Source organism: Prenolepis imparis, unplaced genomic scaffold, assembly GCF_030444845.1.
Source record: "Prenolepis imparis isolate NDT839.2.m4 unplaced genomic scaffold, iyPreImpa1.0 SCAF_10, whole genome shotgun sequence".
Lineage (NCBI taxonomy): Eukaryota > Metazoa > Arthropoda > Insecta > Hymenoptera > Formicidae > Prenolepis > Prenolepis imparis.
Window position 1 is genome coordinate 9,438,976 of NW_028141168.1, and position 24,493 is coordinate 9,463,468.

Consider the following 24,493-nt stretch of genomic DNA (forward strand, 5'->3'; position numbering starts at 1 on the left):
CGGTGCCTTTTGAGACTTTCCCGTCGTGAGAGCGCAAATATACCAGACGGCAAAGTCGTCCCGCAGACTAATAATAAAATTGGAGCCGCGCGATACAGCGTTTATAAGTGTCCTTTTCCGAGTTCTCTCCAGTTCCCCTATCATTATACAAGACGCGAATAAAAATCATTTTTTATTTTATTTGTTACGTAGGATTATATATGCTTAAAAAAATATATATACGTGTACAAAATTAATGAAATAATTTGATATAAATACGTGATAATAGTAATACATAACTGTAACTTTGATCCAAAAGAAGATCGCTAATCCTTTTGGAAGGATCCGCCGACACTTGCGATTATTCCGACTCTCACATAATGAGCGTGACGAATTCGAGCGTGTCGAATCATCGCGATGTGGCATGTCGACGCCAAGCCGTCCACCAAGTATTCGAGATCGTACATAGTATATATATAAGACTTGAATAAACCGCCTATCCTTATACTATGTACGGAGTCGACGCGCGCGGTGAATGCTACAGTTTTATACCCCGTCGTAATTTACCGGCGTCGGAGGCCGGTATACGGACGTGATGCGCGCGATCTAAAACGATATATTCTAATTTAGTTAAAGTTTGGTAAGCCGGGTATAATAACAGATGAGAGAGGCGAGGAGAAGAGGATCGGTGAACCGTGGCGCAGCAGGAGTGCGCGCCGGCCTTTTAACGACTCATTTGCGTCCCCCGGGAATTTTACGAGCCGCCTGATCGATTATTTTATTTTATTTTTGACTCTCCTTTTCCCTTCTGTCTCCTCCCTCACATCGCGTTCACGGTCCTTCGGTCCATCTCCTTCGCTCTCTCTCTCTCTCTCTCTCTCCTTTCCCAGGAGATTTCTCACGCGGGGATACCCAGGTATCTCGTTTTATCGGCGTATCGCGTTTCTTGCGAGCGATACCTCAAGATCTTCCTCGGGATCTACCGGTGCTTCGATCAAATTACGGGAAATAAGGACGAATGGGGCCGCTAAGGGGGACATCGCGTCCGAATCTCCCAAATTAATTAATATAATTCATAACCTGTTACTATCGTCGTTTTAGAATATATTGTAACATATTGTGTAACTCACGAGGGATCTCTGTCTCGGGATAAAATAAATCGCGCGCGTGTATCTATCTCTCCGACGCGTTATCTTTACGTCGACGAGTTTCTATCCTTCCTTCATTCGCGCGCTCGCCTGACAACTTTACAATTCCGCAATAGCGCGCGGGAGTGGTACAAGTTTATAGGACTTACATTTATAATACGTTTCAAGCTTTATGACCGACCGGCTGCGCATCTCGCGAACAGCTCCCTCGCTCCCGTCGAACCTTATTCCGCGCGAGTCACCACTTATGGAAATTGACGCGTCCTCGCGCATATCGATATGTAATAAATAAATGTTATTACATTACGATGCAAATGTATAAAAGCGAGAAATCGTTTGCAAAGATGTTTGTCCCTCTCTCTGTTTCTTTGTAAACGATTTGATATTATAAGTCCAAGATGGTAAAAATTTCTTTAGATTATTTACTAAGAATCAGCATATCTATACTGTGACATTTCCTCTTGTGCAATCGTGATAATAAAAATAGAGATTCTGCAGTGTGCAATAAAGAAGAGTATGTTTTAATTATTTTGTTATATTAAATTTAATTATTGATGGTCTATATAGTGTTATCGACTTCACCAGAAATTAATATAACGATCATTTACAAAAGGATCAAACAATTCATCGGTCTTGCGATTGTACGGTCTAGGTTTAAGATTTTTGTTTCGAATGTCACGAGTCACCACGAGTCCGAAAGCCGTCGAAGATTATGCACGAATGGCACAAACGCGAATCTCTCGCAAGTTGGATACTTGCTCCGTGCACTTGTCCAGAAAACTCGCGAGTATTATCCGAGCCATTGGCGTGGACGCCGTGCTCTCGTGCACGTTATTACATAGTTAGCTCTATCCTCGGCGCGCACCATAAATCACGAGGTACGGATCCATGCACGGTGCTAACGGTGCTTGGAAAAATTACGGGGACGTGCGCGCGACCATAGTTGCCTCACGAAAAATCGTTACTTCGAACTCATCAGCGATCGCTCGGTATATAACTCGTGAGAACGGTGGTGATTCTAATTGCGCAAATTACGTGCCTTTGTGCGACCGCCATGAGGTTATTAATATTCCTATAATTATGCATTGCGTTTACTCGCGAAGAGCTGCAAAGGACGGTTTCATTAACGAAAACACCGAGCTCTTGCGCTCCGATATAGAAACACGTTTCCTTCTTTCTCTCCCTCCCCATTTTCTCTTTCTCTGTCTCTCGCGGACGCGCACGAGAATAATCGCGAGTAATAAAGCGAGCATAACACGTCGACGTCGATTTTTCAAAAGCGTACAGCACAACCGCGAAAACGAGAGAGAGGAAACGTTACGCCACTGTCGGGTGCGCGCCAGTTGTATGCAAATAAGACGGGATAAAAATTGATCAACGTCAGCCACCCGATGAATCTCCGGAGCCAATCAGCGTGTCTCATTAACCCCCGCCCCCGTCGAACAGTGCCTGTCAGTTTCGTGGCGAGGCGTCCCGCTGCTCGGCAAGCTCGGGCAAGCTCGGGCAAGCGGAGCGGTCGCGTAACGCTGTCCGCGCGGCGTGTCGCGAGCGTGAGAATCACTGCATCCCAATTGATCCTAGGGTCAATGAAGCTGTTGAATGATGACCACTGACAGGTGCATTCACAGGATTGCGCATAATACCGCGCAAGAGTTGCCTACAAGTTTTCAGCCTTGCCTGTCCGTCCATATACTCCTTCTCTCTCTTCTCTCTCTTCTCTCGCTCTCTTTCTCTCCTCCGTGTGTGCTTCCCTCTCTTCATCGATGCACCCTCTTCATCGAAGAGTCTGCCTCCACGACGAGGAGAAAACGAACGGGCGCACATACGCCCGTATTATCCGAGCATCCGCGCCGCGATCGCTAATTGTCCATAGAAATCGAAACTGCGTTCCTGCAAGTCACGCTTGCGGCTCGCCCGTCCTTTCCTGTCCGTCCGATATTCATCTTTGTTCCATACCAGATCTCAAAACCCTTCCGTCCGCTCCGGACGCGAAGATCGCCGGCTCCCTTCGAGATGATGCGTTCCGCTCCGATCGACAAATCACACGTCTGTCTCTATATCGCGTCGAGCGCGCGTAATTGATTTATCAGCTGTGAGCGTTGACTCCGTTCCGAGTTGATGCCCCTTTATATGCTGCCCGGCCGTTAAAAGGCGCTAACTTAACGAGCGGCAAAAGCATATGCCACCCCTCGCCATCGGTACCAATATATATATACACAACCCGGTGCGAACGTGCAAACGTGCGCGCGCTTAAAGCTTAAGTGGTACAAAGCTGTCCGCGATTGACGCTACGTTCGCACCCGCCGGGCGTTCGCGCACCGGTAAATGCAGCCGATTCATCATGAAATCATTCGCGTCGGGGGAATTCATTTATATTAATGAATGACTTATTAATCACGGCCCGACCAGAGTCAGTCGGCTATGCGCGATGTCGGGTCGGCCTTCTCCGCGGAATATCAATTATTGTTCTCTCGCACGTTCTTGCGCCCGCACGAATAGTTCGAGAGAACGTCAGGATTGATCTCACGTGTGTTTAGATTAATAATTTTCATATAATCAATTTCTATCGCCAGTAAAAAAATTCGCTACCAATAAATAATGGAGTAATAAAACGTTTAGAAATTGATTTATATATTTGATTGATATATTCTGCGATTTATATTTTAGAATTGTAAAAGATCGTACTTCTCCTTTATGTAATCATATTTCTCATGTATATAGATAATTCCATTATAAAAAAAATAATGTCATTAAAAATTGAATTATTCTTTAAATCATAAAACAACGCGATAGAGACAAATAAGACTCAAATATCTATTTTAATTTTTAAAAAGAAAGATTTGAAATAATATTTAAAAATTAAATTAAACTTAATAACTATGATTGACATTTATAATATTTTTTTACAAAATGGAAACAATCATATGTTTGCGGAGGATCAACAGGTAGTTGCGTACGCAGAGAATTAATAAGTAGTAACGTAGATTTAAATTTAGTCACTAATTTTCCTCTCTCATGTGCTTACTATCATTTATCTTGTGCTGTGTATTGCCTTGTATCAATTTTATAGATTGTATTTAAGGCTGTCCCTTTCTCTCCCAAATTTGAATTGACAATAATCAAGTTGAATTCTGCATACAAGATCTTCGTATTATGATTTACACACATACGATTCTTCTTTAAGAAGATTCTCATTGTGCATACTGTGTCTCGATGTCGATGTCGAAGCTTCCTCCTGTTGCAATAATATCTGCGACGTCGAGAAATGATACTGGGAAACGACGTCAGAGTATCAAGATGCAATAGAAATAACAAGAATTTTTTAAGAGAGTCATATTATATATCAGATACGAGGATCCTATGCAGAATTGAACGTGACCCTGCCACGTACTTAGAAGCAAAATGCGTCTGTCTGTCTATCGACGGTTTCGACACCGAGGTTCATCGAGGTTGATTAACTCTCGATACAGCGTGAGAAATCGACTCAAGACCAGATGCTCGCCGTAATGTGATACATGCATGCGCCAGTCCAGCTTTCCTACTTCCGAGACATGCGAGCACGCATAAACTCGCGCGGTAATTTATCACAGACGCGCGGAAATATGTTGCGCGGACGGGCCATAAAGCCGCCACATCCGTATATAAATTTCGGCGCGTCAATAAACGTCGGCTAAATGTCGCTTGGTAATGGCAGTCGCCGAACGCTCGATCGATCGAACGTTCAAGGACACGAGCGATTTATGATACCGTAATATGCGCGTTGGACAAGCGGGTTTGGAGTTCAGACGCGTAAACGCTTTCTTCGAGAGAGATAAAAAGGAAGAAGATCCGCGCTGCGGCTATATATGAGCACAGCTGTTCGGCGCGTTGATGACGAGAAAGAGAGAGAGAGAGAGCGAGAAAGATGTTTTCGATCGCGCGGCTAGGCCGTCGCGGTGGTCGAATTGTAATGGACCGCAATTATCCGTACGTCCATTCACGTTGCCTCGGTCTAAAGAGACCTCATTATGCGCGCCGCTCCCGGCAGCGGAGCCGAGAAAAGGGTTGCCATGAATTATCCTACTCGGCGGCGAAGGGGTTGACCGCTTTATACAACCGGGAGCTGATTAACGGTGCCCCGGGACACTAACGATCTCGCGTTACCGAGATATAAATGATGATATTAACAATCTTATAAACCGCATCGTGGGAGTCGGTCGAAGGTGAAACGCCGTTACTGGCCGCAGTAATTAAGATCTTAATTAGGTATTCATTCGCGTACGTGAGCGCGGCTCAATCTTCTATTCCCTTGGCCGTCTGGCCTGTCCGTCTCGTCCGCCTTAAACGCATCGACATCGATGACACGCTAAAAGTTCCATAAATCTGTGATCATCTCTCGATGCAATAAATTACGCCAGCACCTGTGCGGCCTTACGCAACCCTATGTATAAAATTGTGCATGTAATTTTCCAGTTGCCAATACACTCGAAAGAACACTCTCTCTCGCGTTATTCTTTAATTCACTATATATGTATATTTAATTCATAAATTTTTTTACGCCAACAATATTCATTCGCGATAAATTTCAGCGATTATTTGGGGTGTGTGAAGTTGGCACCCCTATGTTATGCTATCATAGTTCTGTTAAGAGTTCTGAGTTATTTAGAACCATAGGAAGAGTTCTTGATCATTTCTAGAAATAGTTCCGGTCACATCCGGTTGAACACGATAAAACAAGAAAAATAAAGTGAAAACCGCATAGCTCTACCTGTTATATATAGTTTCCGAGGTGTCGATTTTTTTTATTCATCGGAACATAGAAATTTTTCGACGTATGTCATACGTCGACTTGACATAGGTACGTCGAAAAATTTCTCTATATATAATAAAACCGAAGCTCCATTTTCTTGGTCCGCGAAAGGACGAGTGTATTAATTAGCGTCTTTGGCGGTTAATTATCGTATAAATCCGATCGCGTCGCACGTACCGACATCGTAATCGCGATCGCACACGTGAAATTGATCTCGTCGATCGTGATGAATCGCGCTCAATGTTCGTCTCGCTGCATCCTTCGGCGACTTCAGTGCGTCGCGGCGAAGTCGCTCTCTTGATCATCTTCGTTCGATAAGCCCCTGCGAAAAGTGGGACTTGGAAAAAGCGGCGACGCGAAAACGGACCTCCGATTTTATTCGCGCGCGAATAAGCTCTCGCGAGTCTCGCGTTTTACCGAAACGCGTCGAAGATTGTGATAGCTAAAACCCGGGCGTCGCCGCGCGTCGCGAACGAAAAAAAATAATGCAAGTGTTTCGAAACTTCTACGAGGAGGCTCGGGGAGGTATCGGGCAACAAAGGAGCCACCTTGAGGTGAGTAAATTTAAATTGTTTAATAGTTACATAGTTCCTGATTATTTTTTGAAAGAGTTTTGCAATTTTTATAGAGATGAAAAAACATACTTTCAATATCGAAGATATTTTAGAAATATAATCAATATTGAAGGTACGTTTTTTTATCTAAAAATTGCAGAACTCTTTCAAAAAATAATCAGGAACTATATAACTATTTAAAAGAACCTTAAAACTCTGCTCGAAACTATTAGAACTCGATGTGTAAAAAAATGTGAAGCTGGCACCCTATTTTTTGAAACTGATTTTCGTTATCGTAATGACCGGAACTAATATTTCTAAAAATTATCAAGAACTCTTCCTATGGTTCTAAATAACTCAGAACTCTTAACAGAACTATGATAGCATAACATAGGGGTGCCAACTTCACACACCCGATTGTTTATGGTTGTAACAATGCATTCGCGCCGGCGCCGAAACGTCGGAGTAATTAAAATATTTAGATGGGCGGAAGGATAGCGCGTATATATACGTAAGAGTCCGCGAAGGTCCTCCGTTCATAGTAGGCCGGACAATAAAGTACGAGCCGGAATGCCGCTTGATCGTATCAGTGCGACTTTTATGCTTTCTTATGCTGACCACCGCGGTGGCCGCGGGAATGTCTCGTGACGCTTGACGTCTCGTAAACAAGCCAATTCGAGTCTGGCAGTTGACTTTATTCGTGCGAATAGAGACACTTTAGAACGAGGAAGAAGAGTAATGCGATACTCGCGGTGGACCCAGCCAAAATCAAACTTTATTTCTTGAAAGTTTGAATAGCAGGAGATCCTGGCCCCGTAACAAGGAAGCGAAATGTCGCGGTGATGTATTATTATGCATGTCGAGAGAGCAATATAATGAGTCTCACCGTGCACCTAATATTATATAAATTCATACATTATATAATAATTTTAAGGGGGCAAGGGGGTTTATTTCCGATTTTGATTTAGCGTCTAATAATTTCTCAACGTATTAAAAATATTTCTCGTATAATGGTAATATTTTTACAAAAGTGTTGTTTGTAACATTTTTTGAGATTAAACGTTTGGAAAAAATTGAGAGATAACTATTTTCCCCTTCAGTAATAATAAAAATCTTTTGCTCGCTTTGAACGAACGCCACCTGTATTTCTATGCACAATAGTTTGCCGGATACACGCCGCGTACAATAGGGATAGCGAAAAATTCTGCGAAGAACATGAGGAAAGAGTGACATACGTGCTGTCGGAGGCGTGGCCGCATGTGAATTCGATGTTTGAGTTCCTCGTATACGAGCACCCGGTCGTTATATCTCCGTCCGTCTCATCGGCCGTGCTTGACTGACAGCTCCAAAGGATAAAACGTACATAAACACAGATACGCGCGACTTCGCGCAACCTCGCGTAGTGTAGCGTAGCGTGCAATTCATCTCCTCCTCGCGCGAGTAATCACTAGCGTGCCGATGAAATTCAATTTCCGTCACTTCCGTGGAAGACGCGTATTCTGAATCGCGTTCATTAGGCACGACGTTCCTAACCCCTTGTCCGTCGCGTGACGGGGCAGAAGATAAGGAAGGCGGTAGGATAGGTAGGTAGGTAGGGGTGCGATGCTGCCCGTTGTAATAAAAGGATACATTGACGCTCGCATTATCAGATCGCTGGGAAAAGGGCACGCATCGCTTCTCGGAACATCGCGCTATACATCGCTTTAATGCTTCGGATAGATGTGAGAAGATAAAAGGGACTAATCACTCTAATTATCGAAGTTAAGAGCTACTCTTAACGACGATATTAATAATTTTTTAACCATTATATACCTTGTTACATTACATATAATTATTACATTGTTAACTATGTAATAATAGGTCTAAGAAGACTGTTTATATTAGAATTGTGCGAAATCATTACAAGCAATTTTTTTTTTTAATTTTTTGGTAACTTTTTTTTTAATTATATTTCCCGTCTTATGCTTTTAATTGCGCCGTGACCCATTTCATAGACAGGTGTTTAGAGCAATAATAGGCAGTCGAGTCAATGAAATTGGACTTATGAGCCGCGAAAAATACGCGATAATGCCCTGAAGAGACTAGTCGAAGAGAATACGGGCCCTACGAGCGGAACTCCTCTAAACGCAAGAACCCGTAATGAGATATAACTGTTTCGCCATCGTGAAATCTGTTATTGTTTATTAAGAATTGCTTTTTGCGACGACTACATGCGCGAGCACGTACCAGTCGCTAGTTAATGGAGAGAGAAAGAGAAGTGAACGTTATGCGGCATGGGCGACTTGATGGCTAAGACCTGTGCAGCATTCCCATCTTCGAGACTTTCATCGTATCCACGTATATACATATAGCTCCCAGTTTCATATCATATTATTAAATATTTCTTATACGATATTTAAAAAAATTCAGATTTAATTTTATATGCTATTAAAATTGTAAAATGTATAAGAATTTTTCTACAAAGATTTTGGCATTGATTTATCTCAATTGATTTATTACTGGTACTTGGTACTTTCAAATTCCGACAAATTGACATGGATAGGATGTACTGTCTATAATTCGATTGATATTTATAGCGGATGATAAAAATCGATTCGTTTCCAAAATGAATTCTATCGCAGTTTCACCGAGTATCGTGTATTACAAGCGAATTGATCTTAACCGCGCGTGGGCGTGCGATCTTTTGAGCAAAGCCGCGCCAAAGATTATCTCCATTATCTTGCTCTATCGCGCACGATCCTAAGATCTCACCCTAGAGGTGAGATACGATCGCGAACGCGAACGATCAGGCATCTTTGCTCGCACGCGGCACGGAGGAGAGCAGAACCAACCATTCCATTAGGATCTTACGAGTGTATAGTCCTCGTGCTATAATCCTTAACAGTGCCCGCCGCTCTTCATGAACAGTACTGTTCTCGACATTGCGATCTTCGACGATCGAACGTTTCTCGCCGCGATCATCCAGTCGAACTTTGCCCCGAGATTGCGCGTAATCCCTTTCTGAGATGCGTAAGAGCAGCATTAATTATATATAATAGCATAAACTCTAATTTACTTAATTATATTTATTCGTTGGTTTTTACGATAAGAAAATATCCGTACCTTTTTTTTTTAAATTATTCGTAAGAGAGATATAGCTTTAATCCTAATTTATTTAAATTATTTAATTATTATAAAACATTAAATATGTATTCTCTAATTAAATTTATTTATTTAGGCATTGTTTTCTACAATAAAAAAATATCCGAACCTTTAAGATTATTTGTAAGAGAAATTAAAGATATTTTATTAATTATCTATAGTATCAACCCTAATTTATTTAATTATATTTATTAATTATTTTTTATGATAAGAAAATATCTGTACCTTTGAGATATTATTCGTAAGAGAAAGAGAGAGCATTGATTTGAATAAAATTTAATTTCTGTCTAGAAACATTTTCAAGATTCAATATTTACAGTTCTTGTTCGATAGAGCAATATTAATTTTTACAATATACTTCGAAAATACAAAAAAAAATGTATCCATGAATTATTTTATTCCCGATTCTCTAAATGTAATAATATATAAACAGATTTTTTTTTAGATTTGCGAGTATATACCCACGCGATGTCATGGCTAGAGAACATGCTCTCGAATCGTCGATGGGGGATTTAGCCGATTCGCCGTCATGCATCAGGGTATCGGCGCGTCGCCGTCGTCGAGGTCCGCGATATCTGCCCGGAGATCTCCCGACGATTTGTCAGCGCTCGACTGGCCGTGTACCCGCCTTATCAAATATATATATCAAACACCGCTCCCGCCGTGTGTTTACTGCGGTAAACTTTCGCGTATGTATACGTGCGCATGCACGTGCTCGATCGGATCACCAGCGAGAGGGTGCTCGCAAATTTTTCCCCCGTGATCCGATTCGAATCTTTGCTCATTTTTCGAGCTCACGTCGAATTGCGTGCTGAATATTCGTTATTCCTTTTTTTTTAAATTGAATTTTAATGATATATGGTGACTTTTATTTAAAATATTACCTAACAAAAGTCGATCTTATTAAGAAAGGTTTTAATGATTTTTTTCGTAATTGAAACCAGTTGTCCCTAAATAGGATGCGCTACCTAAAATTTCAAGATGTAGTTTCCACGGGTGCTCGTATATCTAGTGCACGGTTGGGCTTCTGATATTAAACTGGTCGTACGTTTTTACTCCTTAATGCAGTTGGTCGCGGTTACGTTTCTCGCATTACGATCCGAAATGATTTCGAGTCCACACGATACAGAATGCTCGACCGGTTCTCGTTATCTCGATTGATGCCCCGGTGTAGAAGTCTTCAATTATAAAAGATCCAAGACGGTGAGCTAGAATCCTAGCTTCGGAGGCGATCTTAGAGCCACGGATAAAGTGGTATCTCTTGTAAGCCTAATTTTCCCCGGAAGGCAGCTCATTTGAAATTCAATACGGAAAAAAAAGGTCAGACCAATATTTTTCAAGAAGATACCGACCCGGCTCTGTTTGTCCAGTCGCCTGGTCATGCGTACTGTAAAACGCACCGTTTAAAATTTCGAAACTTTACCTTAGCTCTCCGTTTTCAGCTTTCAAAATCGGATTGGGTGTCGATGTCACGACACAAAATATCCCGGTAATCTTATTCTGGAAAATCGGGAGATGTACTGTAGAATATCATGTCGCATCACCAGCCGATGAGATATACATAAATAGGATCTTCACAGAGTCACGCCCAAATAATGCTTAATATGTTTGACCACCGATGACACGTACGGAAATAAATATCAGTTTTCGGCAGTGCTTCTCGTATATTTTTTGAAAGATAGATCTTTGAAGAGGAAAGAGGATACCGTGTTTATAGGAGGATAAAAATTCAGACATACAAGAAATATAGTCTCCAATAAATTTAAATTAAACTCGTAAAGAATCGACGTCATCTTCACTTTTTCCAGTAACGAAAAATCTCGGATTAATCTCGATACGTCTCGTGCCCAGCGATCTCGATAAGACGTAAGTGCGCTCCGCTACAGCAGCCTTCATGTGCCGCCTTCTAAATACCGGTAATGACGTTCAATATATCGCCAGCAGATAACAATCGTTGGAGAAACATGGGATACGCGCCTTCAAAGTTTTACTCGCTTTTATCTCACTAAGGCTCATACAAAGGATCGCGGTCGGAATCGAGCATAAAAAGGAGAATTTCTTCTTAGCTCGTCTCTGCGATTTCTTTCCGTCCTTCTCACCCTCCGCTCTTCCTCATTTTTTCCTCTCTCAAGACAGATCCGTCTCGCGTGCAAGTCGCGAGATCGATTTCTTAGATGGGACCAGAGGACGCGCCAAAAGGAGGTGCGCGAGATCGAGAGAGTCAGGATGAACGGGGTTTAAATCTTGTGAAAGACAGAATATATCGCCTGATATTCCATTCTATATAAATCTTTTTGCCTCTATTCGTGCAACTTCCCGCTTCGCGAAATATCGCAAATCGATCTTGACCTTTCGAGATTCATCTCTCGAATCGTGGCAGCAAGTTAGAGCAGCGACTATTTATAGAGTTTCTCGCTCGAATATCTCTCTCTCGCGCGCGTCCTTTTCTCCTCGATAATCCTTCCGCCATTTCAGTTGGCCAAAATCGGACAAAAGTCGTCGTAAAGAGCCTCGTTATCGACGCGAGAGACACCCACGTCGTGGGAAGCGCGGCATAGTTACATTTTCGTCGCATCGAAAAAGGGAGTGACTCCTTACGCAGACGATGACGATGATGTCGTATCGTACAAAGGGGAGAAACGATAACGTCGCGCGGTATACAATAGTCAAACCGCGGTAAATTATCGTGTACGTTCCGCATTATAGTGCCGGCCGCGTTCGGGGAATCGCTCGTCGCGGCCCGTAATTTTCGACGTAATAAAGAAACGCATATATGGAGATTCCATTACCGGGCTCAGCTGTTTCAGGGTCGCGGTGCATTAAACAAATTTATACGGCACCTGACTGTCATAAAAGACACGCGGCATGCCGAGGCGCCAGTCATCGCGATCGTGCTTTCGTCGCCGTTAAACGGGTACAGGCGGATCGTTTTCATAATTTCGCGCCGCCGATCGATAAAGGAAGGGAAAGAGGGGGAGGTGAAAAATAAACGGAAGGAGAGGAAAGAGTTTGAATCGCGCGAACCGAGGGAACCGGCGCGACGGCGACCTCGTCCCCGACGACGAGACGTCACCGCGGAAACGCGAGAAAGAGAGTGGCGGATGGGTCACGGGGAGGTCAAGAGGCTGCCGGCACGCGGGGTTGACGGATAAACATAATGATTTAATGACCATTTCGTACGCGAACGACACGAAATTCTATGATCGCGGCGTCTAATGACACGGCACTTGCCACGAGACTGCAATTATTTTGCAGCACGTTGGATACATGAATGACGTCATTGCCGGTGCCTTCTCACGCCCTATGACCGACCAACCGCGACGGTGGAAAGTACACTTCGCCCTAAAAGCTCTCTCGCCTGTTAACATCCGCGTACGAGCTTTTTCTCTCGCGTATTTTCGTCCAGATTTTAATATTATTTCGCCAGCAAAGGGTAAATGTGAAAAAAAATTTTTTTTCATACAGATAATATATAGGATAATCTACAACGAATGTAAAAAAAAACGACACATTCGGGAAGTCGTTTTAAATAAAATATTATATAGGTCTTATTTCTCTCTCAATTAGTTATAGAACTACAAGAAATCAAAGTTTTATTAATACGATAATAAATATAGTAGATTTAATATTTAATTGTAATTAAAAAAACACAACATTCTATTTATAAATTAACGATTATTATTGGAAAATTACTATATGATATATGAATTGTATACCAAAGTGTTCTTTGAGTTGAATGCAAGCTTGACACTTAATTGAAAGGACTTATAACATATGTTAAAATAATCTGAACAAACTATCGAAATAATATTGTAGATACCCTGTACATTAAATCACGTGACCTGTGTCAAATATTCACTTCATGTTTTTACACCAGTCTTAGAAATGCCAAAGCAAAAAGCGAGCAAAAAGCGTCCGGGGAATTTTGAATTGGTTCGGATCTCTCCTCGCACAGGTTTTTATCGAGTCTACTTAAGAGCGGCTCGTCTTCGCAATCGCGAAACTCACTCGAGCGTCGCGACGATGCGCGGCATCCCGGCATCGCTCTCTTCAATACGTCCGCTGCACGTTATAGATAGTCTTCTCGAAACGCGCCCGTGACCGCGGTCAGCTCGCGCGAGGTTACGCTCCAGTCTCGACCCCTCCCAAGAGAGTGTACCGGGAGAATAATCGCGATTCCTCTCCTCCTCGGAGAAGTAGAGGAATCCCAGCTGCGCCAAGAATCTCCGTTCTCCCGAATAACGTAGAACGATTCGTCGAAGCTTAGAGGAGCTCGAGAGCGCGTTATCGCGCGTTATCCACCGAAAGAAGAAAACCGCGCGTCCGTCGTTTTTCCTTCGGTCTTAGAAACTTTTACGACGCTGGGAGAGTAGACGACGACGCGATATATACCGCTAGCCGATTAATTCCGATCGTAAACGCGGCCGCTTTTAATTTCATCGTGCGCGATCCGCGGCGGGAGAGAACGAAACGCTTTGAATCCCGAGAGAGCCCATCGTAATGTCCCGATATCCCGTCGCGTTAGATAATCCGGCTGGATTTAATTTCAAATAAAATATCAATTAACGCTCGATACTCAGTACCTTTAAAAACTTCCGTTCGATATAAATCAGATTTTATCGCGCGAGCGGTTTTTTTTCAGTTTTTTTTTTTATTCATAGGGAGATCTTCTCTCGGAGCTCTTCTCGCGTTGAGCAATATAGTCGATATATCAATGAAAGGAAATGTCACAACGTCGAGAGACATCAACGTAGAAGCGAAGCGCAGAGAGCGTCGAGGTCGATCATTTCGCAGATAATTGCGCGCCTTCGCTCAATAATCTCGATTCGTCTCGATCGCCGGGACGCGATTATAATCGCGACGGATAGAAAAAAAACACATTGCGCGATGACGCAATCGCGGATTTCTAAATCGAACGCAGAACTCGGAGAGATGAGAATCGCGCGGATTTATCGCGGGCGCAGTCGGTCGAAGATAAACGCGCGATCACGAAGACTGGTGTCCGTGCGATGCTGTCCGGACGGTGATAAATAGTCGAAGTTCCGGCAGAAATCGCGGGTAAACATAAAGCTCAATTTCAATATGAATGAGACGGCAATTTTAAAGTCATTTGGAAATGACATATAAGTTTCCGCATACATGCATATTTTGAGATTCCGAAATTATCGGTGATTTTTTTTTTCCCTATATTTCGATGTCAATTTTGTCCTCGTAAAAAACACGAAAGTCGTCAGTTTAGCAAGGATTTTATGATACAACTATACTTTTCATTATAGATGGATTTTACGCTAATGTCTAAATATCTAAATATTTTTCTGCAAAATCTATAATGAACAAGTCATTCGGATAGCTTTTAGCGAAGATTGTGGCAAAATCATGTATACATACACATATATAAAGTGTAATGCGGTCTTCTCTCGATTCGAAAAGCTGTCTCGGCCTTATGATATGCCGATTAAGTTAATTTACGACGACACCGCGCGACTCCTCGGCCAGAGATCGATTAATATCACGATGTCTATAGGCGTCTCTTTTTCGTTCGAAGAGGAAATTTCACCGACGTGACGTTACGTACGATTAATTTTCGAAAACCAACACGGTCATTATAATTCCCTAATAGTTCTCGTTAGAGTAGGCGATCGTAGATTTATGATCGATCGATGTGATAGGCATCATCGCGCGCTTTTAAACTCGCAGTCTGAATCGCTCGTTCGCTATTAAGTCCCACATTTAGAAATACAAATTAGCGGTGAGGACAGTGACAACGCACGATGTAGCGGTATTAACGGATGTGTAATGCGAGATAAATCTACAATAAAATATATAATTATGTGACCGACACGTGGGTAAATCTCTCGCCATTGCGTTCCTCTATATGTTTATGCGATCGCATTTATAGGTTTAAACGTGTTGCCTCTAAAGTAGTTTAATCGCTGCCTCTCATTCTGAGAACGAATTCCCGTGGGGACTCATCGAGCCCGTTTGATAATACTTGATGAGAAAACTTGTCCTAGAGATCGACGTAGTTCCGTTTTAATCGTACCAACACACGCTCCGACATCAGGGTCGTCGCCGTGGGCGTTCCGACCGTCACAAATTACGACGTTTGCCTCGTCTCTTCGGGGCTGTGCTTCTTTCTCTTCTTCTTCGTCTCTCTCCTCGTCCCTGCGAGGACGAGAAAAGAGGGAAAAAAAAGAGAAGAGCATTTTGTCCTCGCTTGTTCTAGGCTAGCGAAAACATAAATTTTATCACTCCTCTTTCTTTCGCCTAAATGATCGCATACCGTTGCTTTGCTTTCGGGAGAAGGTGAAGCGATCGGGACGCGAGAAACGAGTTCGCTCCGCGTGTGTATACCTAAAAATTACATGTCTCGCGGTGACGGTAATTATAACATTAATCACGACCAAGTCACTCATAATGTCTTCATTAAGACAGACGGATTGACAGTCACGCGGCATCTGTATGATGAAAGAACAACGTAAAAATTACCGAGTAATATCAGAGCAGAATAGATAGATTATTATTAATCGAATCTCTCTCTCTCTCTCTTTCTCTAGGACGGTATAAAACTCAATATTAATAGTTTTAAAATCGGCGCTGTCGTAAATATTCAGTTCTTCGACCCCGATTGATCTTTAATTTAATTTAAAGAAGTAATCGAGAGGAAGAATAAAATTATATTAGAGTATCAAAAAATATTTAAGTTTTTTTAACTCTATTATATTATATTTTAAATTTAATCATTTTTATGCTTATTTTAAAATCTGTTAGAAATGGTTTTGCTTATAAAGCGTAGCCACTCGGCAACGACGGTGTAACATAGCTATTAAAATTCGTTGATCGCACTATTAAAATATGCCAGGGGACTTCCCCCGTGTGTTCGCGATCGTATACATATCACTCCAATTCCAGTTTCACCGAAATTATCATAACGATCGCCGACGAGATCGTGAGATGGAGGTCGATTTCTAATTCCCCGTGCTTGCGGCCGTCTCCATAAATTCGGCGATTTACGCGCGATTGCTCAGTTTTTTTACGATCCGCCCAGATTTCGGTGAACGTCTTTGGCTACTGACGAAGAGAGCCTTGAGAAAACTCTAGGAGTATTCATCACGACTATCGCGATCGTAGTCGTTCGAATTTCGCAATCGTTAGAGAGGAATTTCACGCGATATGCAAATCTTCACTGTTTCGTCACCGTTTTGCACAAAGCAAACCTGTATATAATATTTCCATTAACAAAAATGTTGATATATTTTACTGGCTGATTAATCAATTTAATTAATTGGTCTTGATGTATTTCTTTTATATATCACTAGAACAACACAAGTGTGCGCTACGGGCGCACCATTCTTTAATTTTATATTAAAAAGAATAATATTTTTTTTTAAATAATAGAAAGTTTGTTTGAACTCGGTTAATATTTTTTGACAGAAATCAGCTGATTAAAGCGTTAAGTTGCCAATTAAATTTTAAAATAAAAATATGTTATAAGAATTAAAATAATAATGTTATAAATAATATGTTATAATACTCTTTAAACTCGAATAATATTTTTTGACAGTTATCAGCTGATTTCTGTCAAAAAATATTAATCGAGTTTAAAGTATTATAACATATTATTTACAACATTATCATTTTAATTTCTACAACATTTTTATTTTAAAATTTAATTAGTAAATTAATGCTTTAATCAGCTAATTTCTCTGTCTCAAAAAATATTAATCGAGTTTAAATAAACTTATTTTATTTTTAAAAAATATCATTCTTTTTAATACAAAACCGAAGAATAGCGCACGCGAATCACGCGCTTGGGTTGTTTTAGTCTCTTTCCAATAAAAAACATGTTAAGTCGATTCTCTCAAGTTTTGTTGCCTCTTCCGCGATGCTGATTAATTCGATATGCGTTGTGTGTTATATTCGTAGCATCGAGAGGCTGTCATCGCGAGGGTTAACAGTTTGACAGTTACTCCAAAATAGAATAAAATAAAATAATATGTTATATTTAAAATTCGGTTAATATTTTTGACTTGATTCAGCTGATAAAATATTAACCAAGTTTTCACTATTATAACATATTATTTAAGACATTATTTTATTTTATTTTGAACAAACTGTCAAACTGCTAACCCTAGCAATGACAGACTTTCGATGCTACAAATATAACGCACAACGCGAATCGAGAAAGCTAATCATCGCGGAAAAGAGGCAAACAATACTTCGAGACTTTCGAGAATCGACTTAATATGTCTTTTTTTTAGAAAGAGATAGTTTGATTGTAGAGTTACGGAAAGAATATTTTCTTGCTAAAAAAAATATTTTGTTATTCCTGAATTATCTTGTGACAAAAATCTCTAACTACAATTTGCCACACACACACAGTCTTTACTTATATAATATTAGTATGTATATTAAAATATATTATCTATATATTACTATTTTTTATATTCGTATATTCGCGCATAATAATAATATAATATTATAATACAATATATGTATAATATATGAGATAATATTCGTTTACACTAAGATCAAGTTTAGATGAGATATTAATAAATAAATTATGCAAATAAAAATAATTAATTTTACGTTCGATCGTCATGTATACCATCATCCTAGAATATTTTTACCAAACATGACCAGCGCTAATAACTGAGGTTAAAAATTTTTCTATCTTTACAGACACGGAGATGAACGAACGCGCATTTCTACTTGAGATGGACATGTGACACAGGTGCGGCCGAGTCACGGGCAACCGGAAATGCCAACGAGGCATCTCGGGCCCGTAGACAGATGAACGCTCTCTCTCGCTTACAACTCGGGTTTAATTATGACTTTGCTAATGTTACCAGTTAATCTTAATTGCCGTATAATATCGTCTTATCGCGTTGCCTTCTGCTCGTGCAATCAAGGAGACGCGAGAACACGGGGACCAGTGAAACTCATACAAGACATTTCGTTGCAGATCCACGCCATTTTCCCAAGCGTTATCCGTGTCACGCATATAATAAACGCAAACGTAAATGGCGTAAATCTAGGTATCTCGCGAATTTCACACGCGTTAAAATTTCACAGCTCAAAGATCAGAGACGCTGCTCGTGATCGATGCTACCTCATTCCCGGTTGGCATCTCATATAATATTTTATCGCGCGTATCCTTTGACGCGGAATTTTTCGCCAGAGTTCGAAAGGGCAAGAGGCGCAATATAGAATGGCCGGCGGATACGAAAATAGAACGATCGTGTTCGATCTTCGTGATCGTGCGCTTTGCTCGCGCATATAAGCTTGCGGACGGAGCGTATCGGCGCGGCTATTCGGCGCAACGCGCGAGCGATGAAAAGTCGTTACATCTTTCACGCGGCGCGGCGCGGACGGAATCAGCCGGCCCTTAACATGTAATTCAAAGTGTTAACGTTATTATAACGTCGGTTCCCAGCCCCGTCCCGATGATTATGCGGTTAAAGCGTGCCGAGGCCCATAGAGCTCTCGCCGGGCTACAAAGCGGCTGACTTGTAAAGGATGTAGTGCCGTACGTCCGTTAATAGCTGACATCGTGAATGGCGGGAATTTCATGCCTTTCCCGTCGCGACAGGTTCCTATCCACCTCTCTCGGTTTTCTTTCGCTCGTTCCGTGTCATAATGAACGAGACATCTGTATCCACGGCCAAGAGCGTGGTCTAGGTTCGCGCTAACGCGATCGCGCCGGCGACTATCGATTCGCAAAAAGGTTAACGACACCACGACACTTCCCTGGCACGTTGCCAATATATATAAGAGGATTAGAATATAACGACAACGATCTATTATACCGTTCATTATTGCGTCCGTGACATATCTCGAACATTATGGCCTTTTATCATATTTTAACACTTGCTTTCGAACGTGTTCAGCAAATGTTCAACTGTCGCGATCTCTTCATTTCAGTGACAATTGTGTAAAATACGCGAAAGATCAATACGGAGAGAGACAAAAAAAACACCTATTTCTAACGAGTTATTAATACTGAGAATCAACATATAAATATACGATCAGCGATATCTAGTGCATCTGTCATCGTATTTTTAAGAAAGAATTTCTCACTCACCGGTCCGTGCCATAGCGGAATTGTAGAACACAGCACACATTGATCTGAAAACAAAATATTCAAATTATGTATATACATGTGTGTGGGGGGAGGGGGTGTATGTGTGTGTACAGGTGTTTTGAAAGTCTGGAAATGATCGAATATCTCAATGTAGTTTAGATAAAAATAGGTTTTACCTCACAGTTGCTCCGTTGTCGCCCGATGCCACCCCGGACCTCCTCCTCCTCTCTTAGTTCATGGTAGCATTCACGACACTCGCGAAAACACGAATAATTACGATACTTTATACGGCACTCCCGACGCGACGCGTGAGTCACACGCGTATTTCGCGTATTGCACTTGCAATGTGAAGAAACGATGCGAACACTATAACCGCGCGAAGCAACAATACGTTCGGCACTCGAGAATCTCACAGTCAGCAATGCTACCTGTAACAAATAAAATAAAACAAAACATTATTATTTTAATTTTTATAACATATTATTTTAAAATTTAATTAACAAATTTTCGCTTTATTAAATACAAATATTCGCTGATTTCTGTCAAAAAATATTAATCAAGAATAAGGTATTATAAATTATAACATATTATTTACAACATATATTACTATTTTAATTTTTTACCATATTATTATTTTAAAATTTAATTAGAAAAATTAACGCTTTAATCAGCTGATTTCTGTGAAAAAATATTTTAATCGAGTTTAAACAAACTATATTATTTTTTTTAAATATCATTCTTTTTAATATAAAATTGAAGAATGGCGTGTGCGTAGCGCGCGCTTGTGTTGTTCTAAGTAATATTAAACTCAGAAAAATAAAAAAATGAATTAATATTTAATGCACAAATAAAATCCTACTGTGACGTTGTTATCGTTATTATCGTGCTGCATTGTTATGAAGCCAAATTAAAATGAGCTCGATGAGTTAAGATCCAAAGGCCCATTCTGTAACTTCTTAACGCATGAGTTAGATAACGTGTATAGTTAGGTAAAAAAGTGTGCTATACTTATAACGTACGTGTTAAAAAGTTACGTAATAAGCCTGCAGGTAATAAAGTTGTCATACCAAACATTTTCTTTATTGCCGCGTCGATTGAAATATTTCGAGCATCCGCGATTTTTTTCGTCTTTCCCTTGCCTATCGTCAATCTCTCCCTCCCTCTCTCTAACATGTATTCGCTTCGGCACGCTCGTTGATGAAGCAGCGAGTTAGCTGCGATGCAGCACACACATTCCCGGCGTTCGCCCGTAAATACAGCCGAGGGGCTTTTCCGTTTAGCTGATGATTTACGGCGCGAACGTGTCTCGGAAGGTGTCGATCGCATAATGGCGAGTCCTGTCGCCGTCGATCGCCGGCCGATACGGTAATCACGGGGTGGCATCTACCTGGCCGCGATCATAACGATAATGGTCGCTTCGCGGGGAAGACTTCATCCTACACGCTCGCTGTCTGCACCGGGTACGCGGGCACACACCGCCGTGCTCTCGTGCACCATCTCCTTCGATCGCATTAACCGGCTTCCTCTTCCTCCTCCTTCCTCTTTTTCTACCCCTCTCGCCGCACGCTATTCCGACCGAACCGTCGCGTTACGTTGCTCCGGTTATTTCTTACCGCCGGCGATCGCGACGTCGCTTCTTATACCGGAGGCTGAAATGTATCACGCTCGACTGATCGCGCGCGTGCGATGTCCAGTTCCGTCCATCGATCGAGAAACAGTTTACGCTTTTTGTGTCGTGTGACTCTGAATATAGGAAGATAGAGATAGAGCAAAAAATGTAGATTTAATTAAACGTGATAATCGAACCGATGAAAATTGCGTTAAATCGTCGCGTGTATAAGATATAGCGTGGAACCGGTATCGTGCATCGATGGTGACCAAAACAGACGCACGCTTTTGCCTGACGTAATAAACGTCGTCATCATCCACGGCGATTTGTCGTAAGTGAAAGAATTACAAGTTTTGCAAGGAGTCAAATTGGTAAATTATTGTGTGTACGAGCGCGAGATATCTGTCCGCGTGGGTATATTTATCGGCGCCGAGATAAAATGGCCGAGCGCTTTACGCCGCGGCGTGCTCTTCGAAAAAAAAATCCTCCAAAATTGACAGCAATTTGCGATGGTCGTAATTTCTGGTCCTCTTCTTCATTCACACTGCGCGCGCGCACGGGACCCGACCAGCACCATCATCATCACACCGGGTGAGGTCGAGAGTCCACTGCCTCGTGATCGGTGTGGTGTTACAGCAATTTCTATAATATTGCCCACGTTGTTGTACGTGAGTAACGTTGTCGTGAGCCCTCGAACTAACAATAAAGAATCCTTAAGGCGTCCCGCCGGGCAAGAAAGAGAAAAAGAGACGCAGAGAGAGAGAGAGAGAGGGAATGCGGCTCTCTAAGCTCAAAGCTAACGAGCCTACGGTTCTTCAACGTCTACCTGTTCGCCACAAGGCAACTTGTTGCTTCCAAATGCCGCTGACAATTTTCAACTCGACTGAACGCGAGCATCGCTCAAGCTCGACAGCGCAATCCTCGTCGTCGAGCAAAAAGCGTCGCTCGCTCCTATTTCAATCTTATTTTTATCCTGCAGCGTTTTTTGCAGTCATCGTTTGTTACAAGTATCTCCTTAGGAAGCATTCAACCTTGTGTTATATTATGATACAGAGTTGTACCTGGCGTGGTAAAGGTACTAAACACATAAATAGATAATCTTTAGAGGATTTTAATATTTATAAAAATAATTGTAAAAAATATATATTGCGAACTCTCTACGTTATATCTTTCACGTTTTTATTATTTACTATCTAGCTAGAAATTATTTTTTTCTTCCCATTAATTTTACATCGAATCGCCTATCATTTCGATAGCTCAACTTCTCTCTCCAACAGTCGATCTTTGTCTATCCAACTTCACTTTCGATCATCTTTGATGATCTTCAAGTAATCACACGTCACTCATCGCCGAGTCTCGAAACGCTCGCATCATTCAGACAGACGATTTGAAAAACATGTATAAACGTCGATCAAAAATTTCAGCACCAAAGGCGTGCGACCGTAACGATGATTCCGGTTTGAGAGCAGAAAATCCCGATTTCAAAAGCTCGCGAGATGTGGCAGCATCGCGGTCACATCTCACGCGAACTGTTACCTACGTGTCACGACACCGAGAAATCATAGCTATTAATGCCACGAACAGCGAGGGAATATTCCCGTATTTGTGTGCTCGGATTGTATGTCATTGAGTAATCGACAGGCGGCCATTGAGCGGCTGCCACTACCGCGTGGAACGACGGCGTCATCATCACGTGGGAAAGCACCGGGTGAAAGTCACAAAATCTCCTAACCGCGCGCGTTATATTTCTACGCGTTTCGACGATTATTTATCGACCGGTCTCGAGCGATCTCGTCCGCCCTCGTCCGCGCTTAGGGTCGACCGAATTCTTGCTTTCCGTGGGTGTGGCGTCGACCGCGATCGGGGACCGGGACGATAAATTTTATTGAGACGATTCTCGTAACCACATCGGCTACCTCGAAATTCGGTCGATCCAGTGTTATACCGGAACTCGATCTCGTATCTTGCTTCGTCGGCTCGATGATCTATTGGCTTTTACGTTGCGATAGTATAGAAGAGAGTAGAATCTCGTGTTATATAATATATCTTTTAGATTCTCATTTTAATTGTATATATACCTATATTTTTTTGTACAAATAAAGTATTAATATTAAAAATTAAAAAATTGTAATAGAGAGATAAAAGATTTATCTATAATAATTTGATATTCAATAAATATATGTTCACCAGTTCATAATTTATTCTGATTCATTAGTGAGTGATTTAATTAATGATCTATTAAATATAAAGTTATAAAATAAAATTATACAAAACAGGAATTTGGAATAGAAAATTAGTAAGCAGATCGAGCAGATGAGGCTCTTTTAATCTCGATGACCCAAACGGTCACCTAAATTTGCGTCATGAATAACCGACCCCGACCATTCCCTTCCCCTTTCCCCTCCGAAACGAGAAACCGTTGCTCGCCGCCGTAACTCAAGTTAGAAAACAACGCCCGTGAGCGTGTATGTATCCAGGTAGCGGTAAATTAGTAGCGTGGGGCTCCGAATTTCGACCGTGGTAAAAGGAGAAAGGTCCCACGGCGGGGGAGTCCCCGAATCGTCGTCGTACCACATCGTTTCCTCTTCTCTCTTTCACCCCCTCCCCCATCACTCTCTCTCTCTCTCCCTTTTCTTTCTCCCTCGATCCGTCTCTTTTTCTCCCCGTCCCACAGCGAATCCACGCTGCTCCGGACGTCCCGCGGCGCGATCCGGCACTCCTGATTAAAATTACTCTGCCGAGATCCGGCGAGATTTCCGTGGCAAAATTTATGAAATTGTCCCGGTTTATTGTTTTAAATGAGCTTGCGTTCCCGAAGAGATCACCGCCGGATAAGGGGTTCCCTGTAAATCCACGGGGACAAGGCAGGGAGACGCGAACGCGGGCTGCGATGGGGGCGGTCGACCCCCTAGAGTGGCCCCTGTCGCATCGTGAAAATCACCCGGGCACCGAGGCTAAATCAATTAAAATTAACCGTCCCGCTAGTCCGCCAACGGGTAGATTCCGAGAGTTATCCTGCAGGGGTTCCGCGACCGATGGAGACAAAAGGCGTTCGTTTTTCGTCAAGAATCACGGCCGTTCTCTCACGGACATTATCTTTTCGTCCGTGTCTTCGCGAGCGTATTGAAATATGACGATACGTAAAGATGGTAAATGATGGATACGCGTGTACTGTAAATCTCGGAGCAA

General features: G+C 41.9%; 1 protein-coding gene and 1 long non-coding RNA gene across 3 annotated transcripts in view; one reads left to right on the plus strand and one right to left on the minus strand.

The window, feature by feature from the left end:
• The window catches only part of LOC145942086 (uncharacterized), a 70,743-nt gene extending 50,855 nt beyond the window's left edge, over positions 1 to 19,888 (plus strand). Inside the window, exon 4 of the long non-coding RNA XR_014426305.1 lies at positions 18,294 to 19,888. This is a non-coding gene — a long non-coding RNA (uncharacterized LOC145942086). The remainder of the gene's footprint in view (positions 1 to 18,293) is intronic.
• Tgs1 (Trimethylguanosine synthase 1) overlaps positions 1 to 20,010 on the minus strand; it is a 78,279-nt gene extending 58,269 nt beyond the window's left edge. For both annotated transcript variants that reach the window (XM_083048570.1, XM_083048568.1), the window contains exons 1-2: positions 19,872 to 20,010; positions 19,696 to 19,739 (exon numbers count right to left, since the gene is read on the minus strand). The gene's annotated coding sequence lies outside the window, so the exon portion shown is untranslated. The remainder of the gene's footprint in view (positions 1 to 19,695; positions 19,740 to 19,871) is intronic.
• Between the last annotated feature and the right edge of the window lie 4,483 nt (positions 20,011 to 24,493).